Here is a 17,538-nt window from a genome sequence, read left to right as displayed (position 1 = left end):
AGGAAGGAGAGTGGTGTAGAAGTGGTAGTGTTGACTAAGGAAGGAGAGTAGTGTAGTAGTGGTACTGTTGACTAAGGAAGGAGAGTAGTGTAGTAGTGGTAGTGTTGACTAAGGAGGGAGAGTAGCGTAGTAGTGGTTGTGTTGACTAAGGAAGGAGAGTAGTGTAGTAGTGGTAGTGTTGACTAAGGAGGGAGAGTGGTGTAGTAGTGGTAGTGTTGACTTAGGAGGGAGAGTAGTGTAGTAGTGGTACTGTTGACTAAGGAAGGAGAGTGGTGTAGTAGTGGTAGTGTTGACTAAGGAAGGATAGTAGTGTAGTAGTGGTAGTGTTGACTAAGGAAGGAGAGTGGTGTAGTAGTGGTAGTGTTGACTTAGGAGGGAGAGTAGTGTAGTAGTGGTACTGTTGACTAAGGAAGGAGAGTGGTGTAGTAGTGGTAGTGTTGACTAAGGAAGGAGAGTGGTGTAGTAGTGGTAGTGTTGACTTAGGAGGGAGAGTAGTGTAGTAGTGGTACTGTTGACTAAGGAAGGAGAGTGGTGTAGTAGTGGTAGTGTTGACTAAGGAAGGATAGTAGTGTAGTAGTGGTAGTGTTGACTAAGGAGGGAGAGTAGCGTAGTAGTGGTTGTGTTGACTAAGGATGGAGAGTAGTGTAGTAGTGGTAGTGTTGACTAAGGAGGGAGAGTGGTGTAGTAAAGGTAGTGTTGACTAAGGAAGGAGCGTGGTGTAGTAGTGGTAGTGTTGACTTAGGAGGGAGAGTAGTGTAGTAGTGGTACTGTTGACTAAGGAAGGAGAGTGGTGTAGTAGAGGTAGTGTTGACTAAGGAAGGAGAGTAGTGAAGTAGTGGTAGTGTTGACTAAGGAGAGAGAGTGGTGTAGTAGAGGTAGTGTTGACTAAGGAAGGAGAGTGGTGTAGTAGTGGTTGTGTTGACTAAGGAGGGAGAGCGGTGTAGTAGTGGTAGTGTTGACTAAGGAAGGAGAGTAGTGTCGTAGTGGTAGTGTTGACTAAGGAAGGAGAGTGGTATAGTAGTGGTAGTGTTGACTAAGGAAGGAGAGTTGTGTAGTAGAGGTAGTGTTGACTAAGGAAGGAGAGTGGTGTAGTAGTGGTAGTGTTGACTAAGGAAGGAGAGTGGTGTAGTAGTGGTAGTGTTGACTAAGGAAGGAGAGTAGTGTAGTAGTGGTAGTGTTGACTAAGGAAGGAGAGTGGTGTAGTAGTGGTAGTGTTGACTAAGGAAGGAGAGTGGTGTAGTAGTGGTCGTGTTGACTAAGGAAGGAGAGTGGTGTAGTAGTGGTCGTGTTGACTAAGGAAGGAGAGTGGTGTAGTAGTGGTAGTGTTGACTAAGGAGGGAGAGTTGTCAGTGCACGGCATATGGAGCCATGCAGGGTCTGATATGCTCCCCCTACGCTGCTATACTGCACTTTCTGAGCCACAGCAGGCTGCATGAGTGACAAGCAACTAGTGCAGGCTAACGCTTCCCCCAGGCTTCACCACCACCACCCTCGTCCTCTCTGCACACCATTGTCTCGCCATCCTGGGCCCCAGCAGCCTGCTCACAGCCTACCCCCACCACCACCTGGTCAACAGGCCATTAATCCTGACCCGAGACCAGTCTGCTGGAAACACACTTCCACTACTGAAGATTAAGAATAAACATCAATACCAGGTCTGGCATCAGGTGTGGCATTGAAACAGCCTGGACTGATAGGTTTAATGTTGTTGTTTTTTCAATAATACCACCAGCTTTCACAGACATGGATACCTGTTCCAGCCTGATTTGCAGGGTGGTTTTGCGTGAGGTAGGGACAGGTTGTTTTGCCCTTCTGCCAGGAATGACTCACAAACACAATTTCATGGTGTGTGGTCATCGGTGCACAGTGCACACCACTGACTCCATATCCCTAAAAACGTGTGTGTGTGTGTGTGTGTGTGTCTGCCATCGTTCCCGCTGTGCTAAAGAGAAAATCAAATATTAATCCAGCCAGCAACGCACCGTCCACCGTTTTGAAAAGCGAGAGCCACTCACCATTTTATTATTGATTTCATGAAAGTGAATCTCGCATACTTTCTCCACAACGTCCTCAACCTCAAAAGTTACAAAGCCGAAACCTGCAGGGAGGACAGAGAGGTCGAGAGAATGACAGGAAGAGGGGGACAGAGAGAGAAAGAGAGTGAGTGAAAAGGAGAATAAGGCAGAGAGAAATAAAGCATTGGTTATAGTCAAAATACATAAAAAAAATTGAATTTGCAAGACAGGCAACATATGAAAATGTGTCCCCTAAATTTAGCTAAAGCCTGTGTTATCAGGACTGAATAAAGATGCAGTTATAGATCTGGAACGGCCGTACAGCTATGTGCAATAAAAATGATACAGTTCTCATTATTAGAATAACTATATTCCTGCTTCACAGATAGAAGAGGAGGGAAATGTCACAAGCTCATTAAAGGAAGTTCATGGACCCTGGCCTAGCCCGTGAATTTCATTACAGATATTCTCTGCTCCTTCATTGATATTTCACTGTAAAACACATTCTAGTTTCTGTCAGGCCATGTCATATTATTGTGACACAGAACATTATATAAATCTCTCAAATCAGCAACAAACACTAATTGATAACTAATAGAGGGTAATCTAGTGACTCGTGGCTTGACCGGAACATCTCATTCTTAAATAATAGTGGCAGGCAGGTAGCCTAGCGGCAAACCAGCAACCGGACATGAAAAATCTGACAGGAAGTTAACTGGCATCAGGGTCAGGGGCGGAGCTAGAGGGGTGTCCGGGGTGCCACCCCCAAAATTTCATTTGCTACTGGCATTTTGATGCTGTTTGACATCTCGTTTCACCTCTTGTTGAAAGAAGCATTTATTTTGATGTTCGGCGGCGCATTTTCAAATCGAGGATGAAGAAGAGAGAATATTAAGGTTGGTTGCGAGATACAGAAGAATAAGAAGAACATACAGAAGAAGAGAGAATACGTTTGAAAACGTTTCCCAGAACTCAGCATAGTTATCACGATCGTCGTGGTAATCATAGTCGGACCAAGGCGCAGCGTACGCAGAGTTCCACATGTTAATTAATTGAAACTCACAAAAACAGTAAAGATCAACGAAACGTGACGTTGTGTAGAGCTCACAGGCATCAACACAAAAACAAGATCCCACAAAAACCAGTGGGGCATTGGTTGCCTAAATATGATGACAGCGATAAACAGCTGCCTCTTGATTGGGAACCATACCAGGCCAACATAGAAATAAATGCACTAGATCACCCACCCTAGTCACAACCCCGACCTAACCAAAATAGAGAATAAAAAGGCACTCTATGGTCAGGGCGTGACAGTAGTACTAGGAAACGGGCTTTCAACAGCTCCTGCTATTAGGACAATTCATGGCTTGAATATTCTGTATGTCAAGATTCAACTTATTGTTTCGCCTGTAGACATTTTTCTCTGCCCAATACACCTGAATCTGCCTTCACATCACAGTCATGTTTCTCTGCCCAATACACCTGAATCTGCCTTCACATCAGTCATGTTTCTCTGTTCAATACACCTGAATCTGCCTTCACATCACAGTCATGTTTCTCTGCCCAATACACCTGAATCTGCCTTCACATCACAGTCATGTTTCTCTGCCCAATACACCTGAATCTGCCTTCACATCACAGTCATGTTTCTCTGCCCAATACACCTGAATCTGCCTTCACATCAGTCATGTTTCTCTGCCCAATACACCTGAATCTGCCTTTACATCACAGTCAGGTTTCTCTGCCCAATACACCTGAATCTGCCTTCACATCACAGTCATGTTTCTCTGTTCAATACACCTGAATCTGCCTTCACATCAGAGTCATTTTTCTCTGTTCAATATACCTGAATCCGCCTTCACATCACAGTCAGGTTTTTGTAACTGGAAAAAGGCGCTGTTTAAAGATGATGGGTTTAAGCTCCATTCGACGGAAGAGCATCATATCAATGCTATGTATCGGAATCAGCATAAAAGGGCTATTGACAGCAACTCATCAATGTTAGATTTCATAAATGAAGACCGGAAAAAGAAAGTGGAGGGAAACTGTACTTACATTAAAACAATTGCAGATGTGCTCCCATTAACTGCCACTCAAAATAAAGCGCAGCAAGGTCACTGAGAGACTGATGACTCTCACAGCAAGGGTCATTGTTTTTACAATCTTAGAAGAAATAGCAAAGCATGACCCTCTCATAGAGAACAGGATGAATGCATGTGGCAATGCTAAGTACACAAGCCACCAAATCCAGAACAAAGTTCTTGAGAGTTTAGCTGAGATGGTGCAAAGCTAAATAATAAGAGAAGTAAAAGAAAGCAATGTTTTTAGTGTAATTGCAGAGGAAACCAAAGATCTAAAGAAAAAATAACAAAATGTCTTTAGTTGTGAAGTACTCTTACAATGGGGCAATCCATTAAAGCTTTTTATACTTTCAGTCAGCTGAAAGCTTAGATGCAGTAGGTCTCACAAAAACGATAATTGATTGCCTTGAAAAACATGGTCTGGACTACAGAAATAATCTTGTGGGGCAAGGCTATGATGGTGCATCCGTCATGAGCGGAAAGCAGTCTGGTGTGTCTGCACGGATTAAAAACAGTGCAAGATTTGCATTTTATGTGCACTGTAATGCACATTGTTTGAATTTGGTTATTGTCTATGCTGTAAAATCAGTGCCTGAGGCAGTTAACTTCTTTGCTCTCCTGCAGCTTTATAACTTTGTATCTGGCTCGTACGTTCATCTCAAATGGCTTGCAGTTCAGAAAGAGCTGTATCCACAGCAGCAGCCCAGGGAACTACAGAGACTTACGGATGTAAGGTGGGCATGCAGACACATGGCATGCCGTAATCTGAGGGACAGGCTTCCAGCAGTTCTGAGAGTGCTACAGGATATCACACTTGAAAATAGTGGTGATAGATCAGTGGAGGCAAGGGACCTTCTTTCTCAGATAGATTTACATTTCATTGGGCTTTTGGTTACCTTTTGTAAAGTGCTTGGAGATGGCAAATGTCTTTCTGACATGTTCTAATCAAGCTCTCTTGACCTAACAAGGGCTGTGGATCTGGTAGGTGCCCTTACAGACACATTGCAGGACTACAGTGAGGGTTACTTTGGAGAGCTATGGAAAGAGGTTGAAGAGATTGCAGAGCACTGCAAAATAACAGTGTATAAACTGCAGCCTAAAACAAGCATAAGATTTCATGACTCATTGATGATGAGCACTGTAGGACAGAAAAATAGTGACCAACGTGTTGGTGAGACCTGCCAAAGAGCTATCTTTTATCAGGTGCTTGACAGTCTCACAGATGAGCTGCAGAGGCGGTTTTCAAAAAAGAATTGCGAGATAATGCAAGGGGTCCAGTCTCTCAACCCAAGGAGGACAACATTATTGAATGACGAGCCTGTTTGCCTTTGCTCAGACGTTTGAGTCAGATTTAGATGAGCTCAAACATGAGGTGCATCAAACCAAGCGGCTTCTTGATAGGAGAGAGACAAGTGGAAGGGCCAGACCGTCTACTCTCCTTGACTTTGTTGTGTTTCTAGAAGCTTATAAAGAGGTCTTCCATGAGCTATTTTACACCAGTCAGCAGTGCTTCTTACGAGAGAAGCTTCTCAGCTATAAAACGGACAACAATGGTTGATGACAGGATAAGTCACCTCGGAATTCTCAGTGTTGAGTCAAGGAGGGCACACTCCCTCAACAACGATGAGTTTGTGAAACATTTTGAGTGAGTGAGTGAGTGAGTGAGAGAGAGAGAGAGAGAGAGAGAGAGAGAGAGAGAGAGAGAGAGAGAGAGAGAGAGAGAGAGAGAGAGAAGTTGAGCTGCAGTTCCGAGGTAGAGACACTGACTAATCATAGTATGTTAAAGAATTCTAGTGAAGTAACCCTTTTGGACCACACTATCTGCCATATTGAAGATCTCCGGGTGAAGTGAATTATCACTGCTCCGTAGATGCCAGGTTAGGGTTACACGCTCATTTTCTGTCATGGACTATGGAACCCCTGAAGTAGCCTTGGCCACCCCCTGTAGAAAACTAGTTCTGCCACTGATCAGGGTTGCTGGTATCAAATGTTAAATGCCATTGCCTCGGGTTGGACCTTATGTGCAATTGACCAACAAAGTGATCTTCATCTGAGAGGATAATCTAGTGGCTCATGGGTCAGAAATTGACCAGATTATCTCCATGTCACATAAAGCGATTACATCATGAAGGCATATACAAAGGATAGAGACACCCAAAAAGGCCCACATGCACTGACGCAGATTTACACACTCCAGCAGGAAAGCCTTCCACTGACGAATCAGTACACTCTCTAAAACAAACAAGGAGCAGAGCGAAATAAAGCACAAGTTCTGCAACCTGCTGTGACAAGCTGAAACAAGGCTTTGGCTTTTAAGAGAATGGGAGATAAGCATGTGGGAGCCAGGAGTTCAAAAGGGTTTGACAGAGAGCCAGCACGTGGCCCCAACCCCCCCCCCTCTCTCTCTCTCCACACACGCAAGCAGATAAGGGCAGATAAAGAGGCGGGAGGACTGATAAGAGGGTCAAGAAAGAGCAACCGTTCCGACAACACCCCCTGTCCTGTCCCGCCTCTGCACACAACGCAGTACAATAACAATGAGTTATTACAAAGTACAGTGCAGGACATTCAATTCACAAACACACACACAGGTACAGAAACTCTGCCTGAATGTTATATGTACACATAGTCCACCCCCCCCCACATGAAGTTGAATCCATACAGGCATTAGACATCATCAAACCGTTATCAGTGATCAAAGCCGCCTATACACTCTCTGGTGAAAGGCAGGAAGTGAAGTTCATTAGTCTATGACCTGCCCTCTCTCCATGACTTCCTGTTTTGATCCAGGGAGATCACAAGTCAGACAGAGAACTCAACTCACAACCCCCTTTCCTCAACTCTCAAGCCTCTGTCGGTCAATCTTTCTCTCAGGAACATACAGCATTAGATCAATGAAACACAGATCACATGCAGTGCACTCGGAAAGTATTCAGACCCCTTGACTTTTTCCACATTTTGTCACGTTACAGCCTTACTCTAAAATGAATTAAAAAATATATATCCTCAATCTACACACAATAACCAATAATGTATTTATTTATTATTATTTAACCTTTATTTAACTAGGCAAGTCACTTAAGAACAAATTCTTATTTACAATGACGGCCTACCCCGGCCAAACCCGGACAGCACTGGGCCAATTGTGCGCCGCCCTATGGGACCAATCACAGCCGGATGTGATGCAGCCTGGATATTGACAAAGTGAAAACAGGTTTTCGGACATTTTTGCAAATGTATAAAAAAAAGCCATGGTGGCGAAGTAATTACAACATAGCAATTAAACACTGGAATGGTAGATCGGCAGAAGATTAATGTGCAGTGCAGGTAGAGATACTGGGGTGCAGAGGAGCTAAATAAATAAATAAATACCAGTATGGGGATGAGGTAGGTAGATATATGGGCTGTTTACAGATGGGCTATGTACAGGTGCAGTGATCTGTAAACTGCTTTGACAGCTGGTGCTTAAAGCTAGTGAGGGAAATGTGAGTCTTCAGCTTCAGAGATTTTTTCAATTCGCTCCAGTCATGGGCAGCAGAGAACTGGAAGGAAAGACGACCAAAGGAGGAATTGGCTTTGGGGGTGACTAGTGAGATATACCTGCTGGAGTGCGTGCTACGAGTGGGTGCTGCTATGGTGACCAGTGAGCTGAGATAAAGCGGGTCTTTACCTAGCAGAGACTTGTAGATAACCTGTAGCCAGTGGGTTTGGCGACGAGTATGAAGCGAGGGCCAACCAACGAGAGCGTACAGGTCGCAATGGTGGGTAGCGTATGGGGCTTTGGTGACAAAACGGATGGCACTGTTATAGACTGCACCCAGTTTGTTGAGTAGAGTATTGGAGGCAATTTTATAGATGACATCACTGAAGTCGAGGATCGGTTGTCACGCCTTGGTCTTAGTATTTTGTGTTTTAGTTAATTAGTTGGTCAGGCCAGGGTGTGACATGGGTTTATTGTTTGTTGTATTCTTAGTGGTTTTTTTTAGTTATTGGGATTGTGGCTAGGGGTGTGTGTTGCATAGGTTTGGCTGCCTGAGGCGGTTCTCAATCAGAGTCAGGTGATTCTCGTTGTCTCTGATTGGGAACCGTATTTAGGTAGCCTGGGTTTCGCTTTGTATTTCGTGGGTGATTGTTCCTGTCTCTGTGTTAGTGTTCACCAGACAGGCTGTATAGGTTTTTCACGTTCCGTTTGTTGTTTTTGTTATTTCATGTATCGTCGTTTGTTCAATTAATAAACATGAGTAACCAACACGCTGCATTTCGGTCCGACTCTCTTTCGACAAACTAAGAACGCCGTAACAGAATCACTCACCACACACGGACCGAGCAGCGTGTCAACAGGCAGGAGCAGCCCAAAGAGGAGCTGCGTATTAAGGATTTCTGGACATGGGAGGAAATCCTTGACGGGAGAGGACCCTGGGCTAAACCAGGGGAGTGTAGCCGCCCAAAGGTGCAGCAGGAGAAGAGGAAGCAGGAGCAGCCCAAAGAGGAGTACAGTATGGACTATACGACGTGGGAAGAAATAGACAGGTGGGCGGCCGACCCAGAGAGAGTGCCGGAGCCCGCCTGGGATTCGCTGGAGCAGTGCGAAGAGGGCTATAGGAGAATGGAGTCGAAAAGAAAGACACGGCGGCGCAGAGCGAAGCCCCAAAAATTTCTTGGGGGGGGCTCAGAGGGGGAGTGGCTGAGTCAGGAGACAGACCTGAGCCAACTCTCCCTGTTTATCGTGAAGAGCCAAGGAGGAGACCAGAACCGGTGTTGGAGGTGAGCGAAGCAGAGACTGTGAAGGAGTTAATGGGGAAATTGGAGGAGAAAGTAATGAGGGAGTTGCTAGTTTGGTGCTTTAGGTACAATATTCGTCCGACGGAGCGTGTCGGGGATTTAATGGCACCTGGGTCAGCGCTCCATACTAGTCCTGAGGTGCGTGTTAGTCGGCTGGTGAAAAATGTGCCAGCCTCACGCACTAGGCCTCCTGTGTACCTACCTAGCCTTGCACGTCCTGTGCCAGTCCTGCTCTCAGGCTCTCCAGTACACCTTCACGGTCCAGTCCATCCTGTGCCACCTTCACATACCAGTCCTCCGATGGTAGCTCCCCGCACCAGGCTTCCTGTGCGTGTCCTCTATCCAGTACCACCTCCACACCCCAGCCCTCCGGTAGCAGCTCCCCGCACTAGGCTTCCTGTGCGTGTCCTCGGCCCAATACCACCAGTGCCAGCACCACGCATCAGGCCTTCAGTGCGCCTCGCCTGTTCAGCGCAGCCAGCGCTTTCTCCCTCTCCTGCGCTGTTGGGAGTCTCCCGCCTGTTCAGCGTTTCTAGAGCCTTCCTCCTCTACAGCGCTGCCGGAGCCTCCTGCCTGTATGGAGCAGCTAGAGCGGCCAGTCTGCATGGAGCAGCTAGAGCTGCCAGTCTGCATGGAGCAGCCAGAGCTGCCAGTCTGCATTGAGCAGCCAGAGTTGCCAGTCTGCATGGAGCAGCTAGAGCTGCCAGTCTGCATGGGGCAGCCAGAGCTGTTAGTCTGCTTGGAGCAGCTAAAGCTGCCAGTCTGCATGGAGCAGCCAGAGCTGTCAGTCTGCATGGAGCAGCTAGAGCTGTCAGTCTGCATGGAGCAGCCAGAGTTGCCAGTCTGCATGGAGCAGCCAGAGTTGCCAGTCTGCATGGAGCAGCCAGAGTTGCCAGTCTGCATGGAGCAGCTAGAGTTGCCAGTCTGCATGGGGCAGCCAGAGCTGTCAGTCTGCTTGGAGCAGCCAGAGTTGCCAGTCTGCATGGAGTTGCCAGTCTGCAAGGAGCTGCCAGTCTGCAAGGAGCTGCCAGTCGGCAAGGAGCTGCCAAAGCTGTTAGTCTGCATGGAACAGTCAGAGCTGTCAGTCTGCAAGAAGCCGCCAGAGCTGTCAATCTGCATGGAGCAGCCAGAGCCGCCAGTCAGCATGGAGCAGCCAGAGCCGCCAGTCAGCATGGAGCAGCCAGAGTCGTCAGTCAGCATGAAGCAGCCAGAGCCGTCAGTCTGCCAGACTCTTCCAGATCTGCCAGTCAGCCAGACGCTTCCAGATCTGTCATTCAGCCAGACTCTTCCAGATCTGCCAGTCAGCCAGACTCTTCCAGATCTGCCAGTCAGCCAGACTCTTCCAGATCTGCCAGTCAGCCAGACTCTTCCAGATCTGCCAGTCAGCCAGACTCTTCCAGATCTGCTATTCAGCCAGACTCTTCCAGATCTGCTATTCAGCCAGACTCTTCCAGATCTGCCAGTCAACCAGACTCTTCCAGATCTGCCAGTCAACCAGACTCTTCCAGATCCGCCAGTCAGCCAGGATCCGCCAGTCAGCCAGGATCTGCCAGATCTGCTAGTCAGCCAGGATCCGCCAGTCGGCTAGGATCTGCCAGTCAGCCAGGATCCGCCAGTCAGCCAGGATCTGCCAGATCTGCTAGTCAGCCAGGATCCGCCAGTCGGCCAGGATCTGCCAGTCAGCCAGGATCCGCCAGTCAGCCAGGATCCGCCAGTCAGCCAGGATCCGCCAGTCAGCCAGGATCTGCCAGATCTGATAGTCAGCCAGGATCCGCCAGTCAACCAGGATCTGCCGGATTCAACTGCCTGGCTGGGCTTCTTCTCAGTACTGGGCTTCCTCTCAGTATTGGGCTTCCTCTCAGTACTGGGCTGCCTCTCAGTCCCGAGCTGCCCCTCAGTCCCGGGCTGCCCCTCAGTCCCGAGCTGCCCCTCAGTCCCGAGCTGCCCCTCAGTCCCGAGCTGCCCCTCAGTCCCGAGCTGCCTCAGTCCCGAGCTGCCCCTCAGTCACGAGCTGCCCCTCAGTCATGAGCTGCCCCTCAGTCCCGAGCTGCCCCTCAGTCACGAGCTGCTCCTCAGTTCAGTGGGGTTCTGGGTGAGGACTATTCGGCCATGGTCGGCGGCGAGGGTGGATCATCCCAGGACACGAAGGGGAGGAACTATGACATTTATGGAGTGGGGTCCACGTCCCGAACCGGAACCGCCACCATGGACAGACGCCCACCCGGACCCTCCCTATGGTTTTGAGGTGCGTTCGGGAGTCCGCACCTTAGGGGGGGGGGTTCTGTCACGCCTTGGTCTTAGTATTTTGTGTTTTAGTTAATTAGTTGGTCAGGCCAGGGTGTGACATGGGTTTATTGTTTGTTGTATTCTTAGTGGGGTTTTTTAGTTATTGGGATTGTGGCTGATTAGGGGTGTGTGTTGCATAGGTTTGGCTGCCTGAGGCGGTTCTCAATCAGAGTCAGGTGATTCTCGTTGTCTCTGATTGGGAACCGTATTTAGGTAGCCTGAGTTTCGCTTTGTATTTCGTGGGTGATTGTTCCTGTCTCTGTGTTAGTGTTCACCAGACAGGCTGTATAGGTTTTTCACGATCCGTTTGTTGTTTTTGTTATTTCATGTATCATCGTTTGTTCAATTAATAAACATGAGTAACCAACACGCTGCATTTCGGTCCGACTCTCTTTCGACAAACGAAGAACGCCGTTACATCGGTAGGATGGTCAGTTTTACGCGGGTATGTTTGGCAGCATGAGTGAAGGATGCTTTGTTGCGAAGGAGGCCGATTCTAGATTTAATTTTGGATTGGAGATGCTTAATGTGAGTCTGGAAGGATATTTTACAATCTAACCAGACACCCAGGTATTTGTAGTTGTCCACGTATTCTAAGTCAGAGCCGTCCAGAGTAGTGATGCTGGATGGATGAGCAGGTGCGGGCAGCGATCGATTGAAAAGAATGCATTTAGTTTTACTTGCGTTTAAGAGCAGTTAGAGGCCACGGAAGGAGAGTTGTATGGCATTGAAGCTCGTCTGGAGGTTAGTCAACACAGTGTCCAAGGAGGGGCCAGAAGTATACAGAATGGTGTCGTCTGCGTAGATGTGGATCAGAGAATCACCAGCAGCAAGAGCAACATCATTGATGTATACAGAAAAGAGAGTCGGCCCGAGAATTGAACCCTGTGGCACCCCCATAGAGACTGTCAGAGGTCCAGACAACAGGCCCTCCGATTTGACACACTGAACTCTATCAGAGAAGTAGTTGGTAAACCAGGCGAGGCAATCATTTGAGAAACCAAGGCTGTCGAGATTGCCAATAAGAATGTTGTGATTGACAGAGTCGAAAGGTCGATTGATCGGCCAGGTCGATGACTGCACAGTAATGTCTCTTATTGATGGCGATTATGATGTTGTTTAGAACCTTGAGCGTGGCTGAGGTGCACCCATGACCAGCTCTGAAACCAGATTGCATAGCGGAGAAGGTATGGTGGGATTCGAAATGGTCAGTAATCTGTTTGTTAACTTGGCTTTCGAAGACCTTATAAAGACAGGGTAGGATAGATATAGGTCTGTAGCAGTTTGGGTCTACAGTATCACCCCCTTTGAAGAGGGGGATGACCGCGGCAGCTTTCCAATCTTTGGGAATCTCAGACAATACGAAAGAGAGGTTGAACAGGCTAGTAATAGGGTTTGCAACAATTTCGGCAGATCATTTTAGAAAGAGAGGGTCCAGATTGTCTAGCCCGGCTGATTTGTAGGGGTCCAGATTTTGCAGCTCTTTCAGAACATCGGCTATCTGGATTTGGGTTAAGGACAAATGGTGGGGGCTTTGGCGGGTTGCTGTGGAGGGTGCCGGGCAGTTGACCGGGGTAGGGGTAGCCATGTGGAAAGCATGGCCAGCCGTAGAGAAATGCTTATTGAAATTCTCAATTATAGTGGATTTATCGGTGGTGACAATGTTTCCTAGCCCCAGAGCAGTGGGCAGCTGGGAGGAGGTGCTCTTATTCTCCACTCTATTCTACACTTTACAGTGTCCCAGAACATTTTTGAGTTAGTACTACAGGATGCAAATTTCTGTTTGAATAAGCTTTTCTAACTGCCTGTGTAAACTTCTAACTTCCCTGAAAAGTTGCATATCGCGGGGGCTATTTGATGCTAATGCAGAACGCCACAGGATGTTTTTGTGCTGGTCAAGGGCAGACAGGTCTGGCGTGAACCAAGGACTATATCTATTCCTAGTTCTACATTTTCTGAGAGGGGCATGCTTATTTAAGATGGTGAGGAAGGCATTTTTAAAGAATAGCCAGGCATCATCTACTGACGGGATGAGGTCAATGTCAATGTCAGGATACCCCGGCCAGGTCGATTAGAAAGGCCTGCTTGCAGAAGTGTTTCAGGGAGCGTCTGACAGTGATGAGGGGTGGTCGTTTGGTCGCAGACCCATTACGGATGCAGGCAATGAGGCAGTGATCGCTGAGATCTAGATTTAAAACAGCAGAGGTGTATTTGGAGGGCGAATTAGTTAGGATGACATCTATGAGGGTGCCCGTGTTTACTGGTTTGGGGTTATACCTGGTAGGTTCATTGATAATTTGTGTGAGATTGAGGGCATCAAGCTTAGTTTGTAGGATGGCCGGGGTGTTAAGCATGTCCCAGTTTAGGTCACCTAGTAGCACGAGCTCAGAAGATAGATGGGGGTCAATCAGTTCGAGGGCACAGCTGGGGCAGAGGGAGGTCTATAGCAAGCGGCAACAGTGAGAGTCTTGTTTCTGTTAAGGTGAATTTTTAGAAGTAGGAGCTCAAATTGTTTGGGTACAGACTTAGAAAGTAATACAGAACTCTGCAGGCTATCTTTGCAGTAGATTGCAACACCGCCCCCTTTGGCAGTTATATCTTGGCGGAAAACGTTATAGTTAGCACTGGAGATTTCAGGGTTTTTGCTGGTTTTCCTAAGCCAGGATTCAGACACGGCTAAGACATCTGGGTTGGCAGAGTGTGCTAAAGCAGTGAGTAAAACAAACTAAGGGAGTAGGCTTCTAATGTTAACAGGCATGAAACCAAGGCTTTTACGTTGACAGAAGTCAACAAATGAGATCACCTGTGGGGGTGGGAGTGGAGCTAGGCACTGCAGGACCTCGATTAACCTCCACATCACCAGAGGAACAGAGGAGAAGTAGGATAAGGGTACGGCTAAAGACTATACGAACTGGACGTCTAGCACGTTCAGAACAGAGAGAAAAACGAGCAGGTTTAGCACGATAGCATAGATTCAAGGCATAGTGTACAGACAAGGGTATGGTAGGATGTGAGTACATTGGAGGTAAACCTGGGCATTGAGTAATGACGAGAGAGATATAGTCTCTAGAGATGTTTAAACCAGGTGATGCATATTTAGGAGGTGGAACAACATGGCTGGTTAAGGCATATTGAGCAGTGCTAGAGGCTCTACAGTGAAATAAGACAGTAATCACTAACCAGGACAGTAATGGACAAGGCATAGTGATATTAGAGAGAGGCATGCGTAGCCAAGTGAACATATGGGTCCAGTGAGTGGTTGGGCTGGCTGGGGACACAGCGATTCAGACAGTTAGCAGGCTAACAAGCTAACAGTTAGTAGGCCGGAGCTAAACAAGCCAGCAGATAGTAGACCAGGGCAAGCAAGCAGTTAGCAGGCCGGGTTAGCAAGCAAGCAGTTAGCATGGAATAGCAGTTAGTAGACCAGGGCAAGCTAGCAGTTACCAGACCGGGTTAGCAAGCAAGCAGTTAGCAAGGGCTAGAAAGTTAGCCTTTGGGGGGGACGTCACGATGGGGGTAAGTCTGTTTTTGCCTCTTTGTGCGGTGACTTCGATAGACCAGTCGTGGAATTAGTAGGGTTCCAAGTAGCTCTAGGTAGCTAGAAGGCCGATATTGTAGCCCAGGAGTATGCTTCGATGGTAGCACAGGAGCCCTGGCCGAGCTAGCTTCAAGCTAAATTGGTGCTTGCTCTGGGATGGAAACGGTAGTCAGGAGTCGTCATCCGGGATTGCGGTTAGCTAGATGTGAAGATCCAGATGAAAATGTTCCGTTTGCGGGAGGAATCCGGGGATAACAATAACAGGTCCGTTATGCTCTGGTGAGAGTCACGTTGTTCGAACTGGCGAGAGCTTTCCGAGCTGAAGGTTAGCTGATGACCGCTGGCAATGGTTTGCTGACTGATATCTGGTAGTTAGCTGGCTAGCTTCAGTTGAGGGATTCCAGATCCGAAGTAAATATAAATACTTTAGGAAAAAAAGCAGATCCACGCCACATTGGGTGAGGCGGGTTGCAGGAGAGTATTTAGATGATGAGGTTTAGCAAAATATTTTAAAGGATATGCGGCGAAAAATATGTAAAACGATATAGGGGCACGACAGGACAAGGATGTCTGACTGCTACGCCATCTTGGATCAGAATTTATTATTTATTATTTATAAATAATATAATATTATTTATAACAACCCCAGACAGATTATTTATAATTCATTGTATCACAATTCCAGTGGGTCAGAAATTTGCATACACTAAGTTGACTGTGCCTTTACACAGCTTGGAAGATTCCAGAAAATTATGTCATGGCTTTAGAAGCTTCTGATTTGAGTCAATTGGAGGTGTACCTGTGGATGAATTTCAAGGCCTACCTTCAAACTCAGTGCCTCTTTGCTTGACATCATGGGAAAATCAAAGGAAATCAGCCAAGACCTCAGAAAATAAATTGTAGGCCTCCACAAGTCTGGTTCATCCTTGAGAGCAATTTCCAAATGCCTTAAGGTACCATGTTCATCTGTACAAACAATAGTACGCAAGTATAAACACCATGGGACCACGCAGCCGTCATACCACTCAGGAAGGAGACTCATTCTGTCTCCTAGAGATGAACGTACGGTGGTGCGAAAAGTGCAAATCAATCCAGAACAACAGCAAAGGACCATGTAAAGATGCTGGAGGAAACGGGTACAAAAGTATCTATATCCACAGTAAAACGAGTCCTATATCGACATAACCTGAAAGGCCGCTCATCAAGGAAGAAGCCACTGCTCCAAAACCACCATAAAAAAGCCAGACTATGGTTTGCAACTGCACATGGGGACAAAGATCGTACTTTTTGGAGAAATGTCCTCTGGTCTGATGAAACAAAAATAAAACTGTTTGGCCATAATGACCATCATTATGTTTGGAGGAAAAAGGGGGGTGCTTGCAAGCCGAAGAACACCATCCCAACTGTGACGCACGGGGTGGCAGCATCATGTTGTGGGGGTGCTTTGCTGCAGGAGGGACTGGTGCACTTCACAAAATAGATGGCTTCATGAGGATGGAAAAATGGGTGGAAATATTGAAGCAACATCTCAAGACATCAGTCAGGAAGTTAAAGCTTGTTTGCAAATGGGTCTCCCAAACAACCCCAAGCATACTTCCAAAGTTGTGGCAAGGCCAACAAAATCAAGTTATTGGAGTGGCCATCACAAAGCCCTGACCTCAATCCCATAGAACATTTGTGGGCAGAACTGAAAAGGCTTGTGCGAGCAAAGAGGCTTACAAACCTGACTCAGTTACACCAGCTCTGTCAGGAGGAATGGGCCAAAATTCACTCAACTTATTGTGGGAAGCTTGTGGAAGGCTGCCCAAAACGTTTGACCCAAGTTAAACAATTTAAAGGCAATGCTACCAAATACTAATTCAGTGTATGTAAACTTCTGACCCACTGGGAATGTGATGAAAGAAATAAAAGCAGAATTTTTCTAGGATTTAATGTCAGGAATTGGGAAAAACTGAGTTTAAATGTATTTGGCTAAAGTGTATGTAAACTTCTGACTTCAACTGTACGTGTTCAGACCTGTTGCTATGAGACTCTAAATTTAGCTCAGGTGCATCCTGTTTCCATTGATCATCCTTGAGACGTTTCTAGAACTTGATTGGAGTCCACCTGTGGTAAATTCAATTGGTTGAACATGATTTGGAAAGGCAAACACCTGTCTATATAAAGGTCACACAGTTGTCAGTGCATGTCAAAACAAAAGCCAAGCTGGCTGTCATGTGCCTTTTACTGAGGAGTGGCTTCTGTCTGGCCACTCTACCATAAAGGCCTGATTGGTGGAGTACTGCAGAGTCAGAGCAAAAACCAAGCCATGCGGTCGAAGGAATTGCCCGTGGAGCTCAGAGACAGGATTGTGTCGAGGCACAGATCTGGGGAAGGGTACCAAAACATTTCTGCAGCATTAAAGGTCCCCAAGAACACAATGGCTTCCATCATTCTTAAATGTAAGAAGTTTGGAACCACCAAGACTCTTCCTAGAACTGGCCGCCCGGCCAAACAGAGCAATCGGGGCAGAAAGGCCTTGGTCAGGGAGGTGAGCAAGACCTCGATGGTAACTCTGACAGAGCTCCAGAGTTACACTGTGGATATAGGAGAACCTTTCAGAAGGACAACCATCTCTGCAGCACTCCACCAAGCAGGCCTTTATGGTACAGTGGCCATTCGGGAAGCCACTTCTCAGTAAAAGGCACATGACAGCCCGCTTGGAGTTTGCCAAAGGGCACCTAAAGGACTCAGACCATGAGAAATAAGATTAGCTGGTCTGATGAAACCAAGATTGAACTCTTTGGCCTGAATGCCTGGCACCATCCCTAAGGTGAAGCATGGTGGTGGCAGCTTC

The 17,538-nt window shown here is 47.1% G+C and overlaps 1 pseudogene; it reads right to left on the bottom strand.

Annotated features, from left to right (window-relative positions):
• The window catches only part of LOC135546574 (RNA-binding protein Musashi homolog 2-like), a 380,840-nt pseudogene that overhangs the window by 104,362 nt on the left and 258,940 nt on the right, over positions 1 to 17,538 (bottom strand).

Source organism: Oncorhynchus masou, chromosome 9, assembly GCF_036934945.1.
Source record: "Oncorhynchus masou masou isolate Uvic2021 chromosome 9, UVic_Omas_1.1, whole genome shotgun sequence".
In the NCBI taxonomy this organism is placed as follows: Eukaryota; Metazoa; Chordata; class Actinopteri; order Salmoniformes; family Salmonidae; genus Oncorhynchus; species Oncorhynchus masou.
This window is presented reverse-complemented; position numbering and strand designations above follow the sequence as displayed.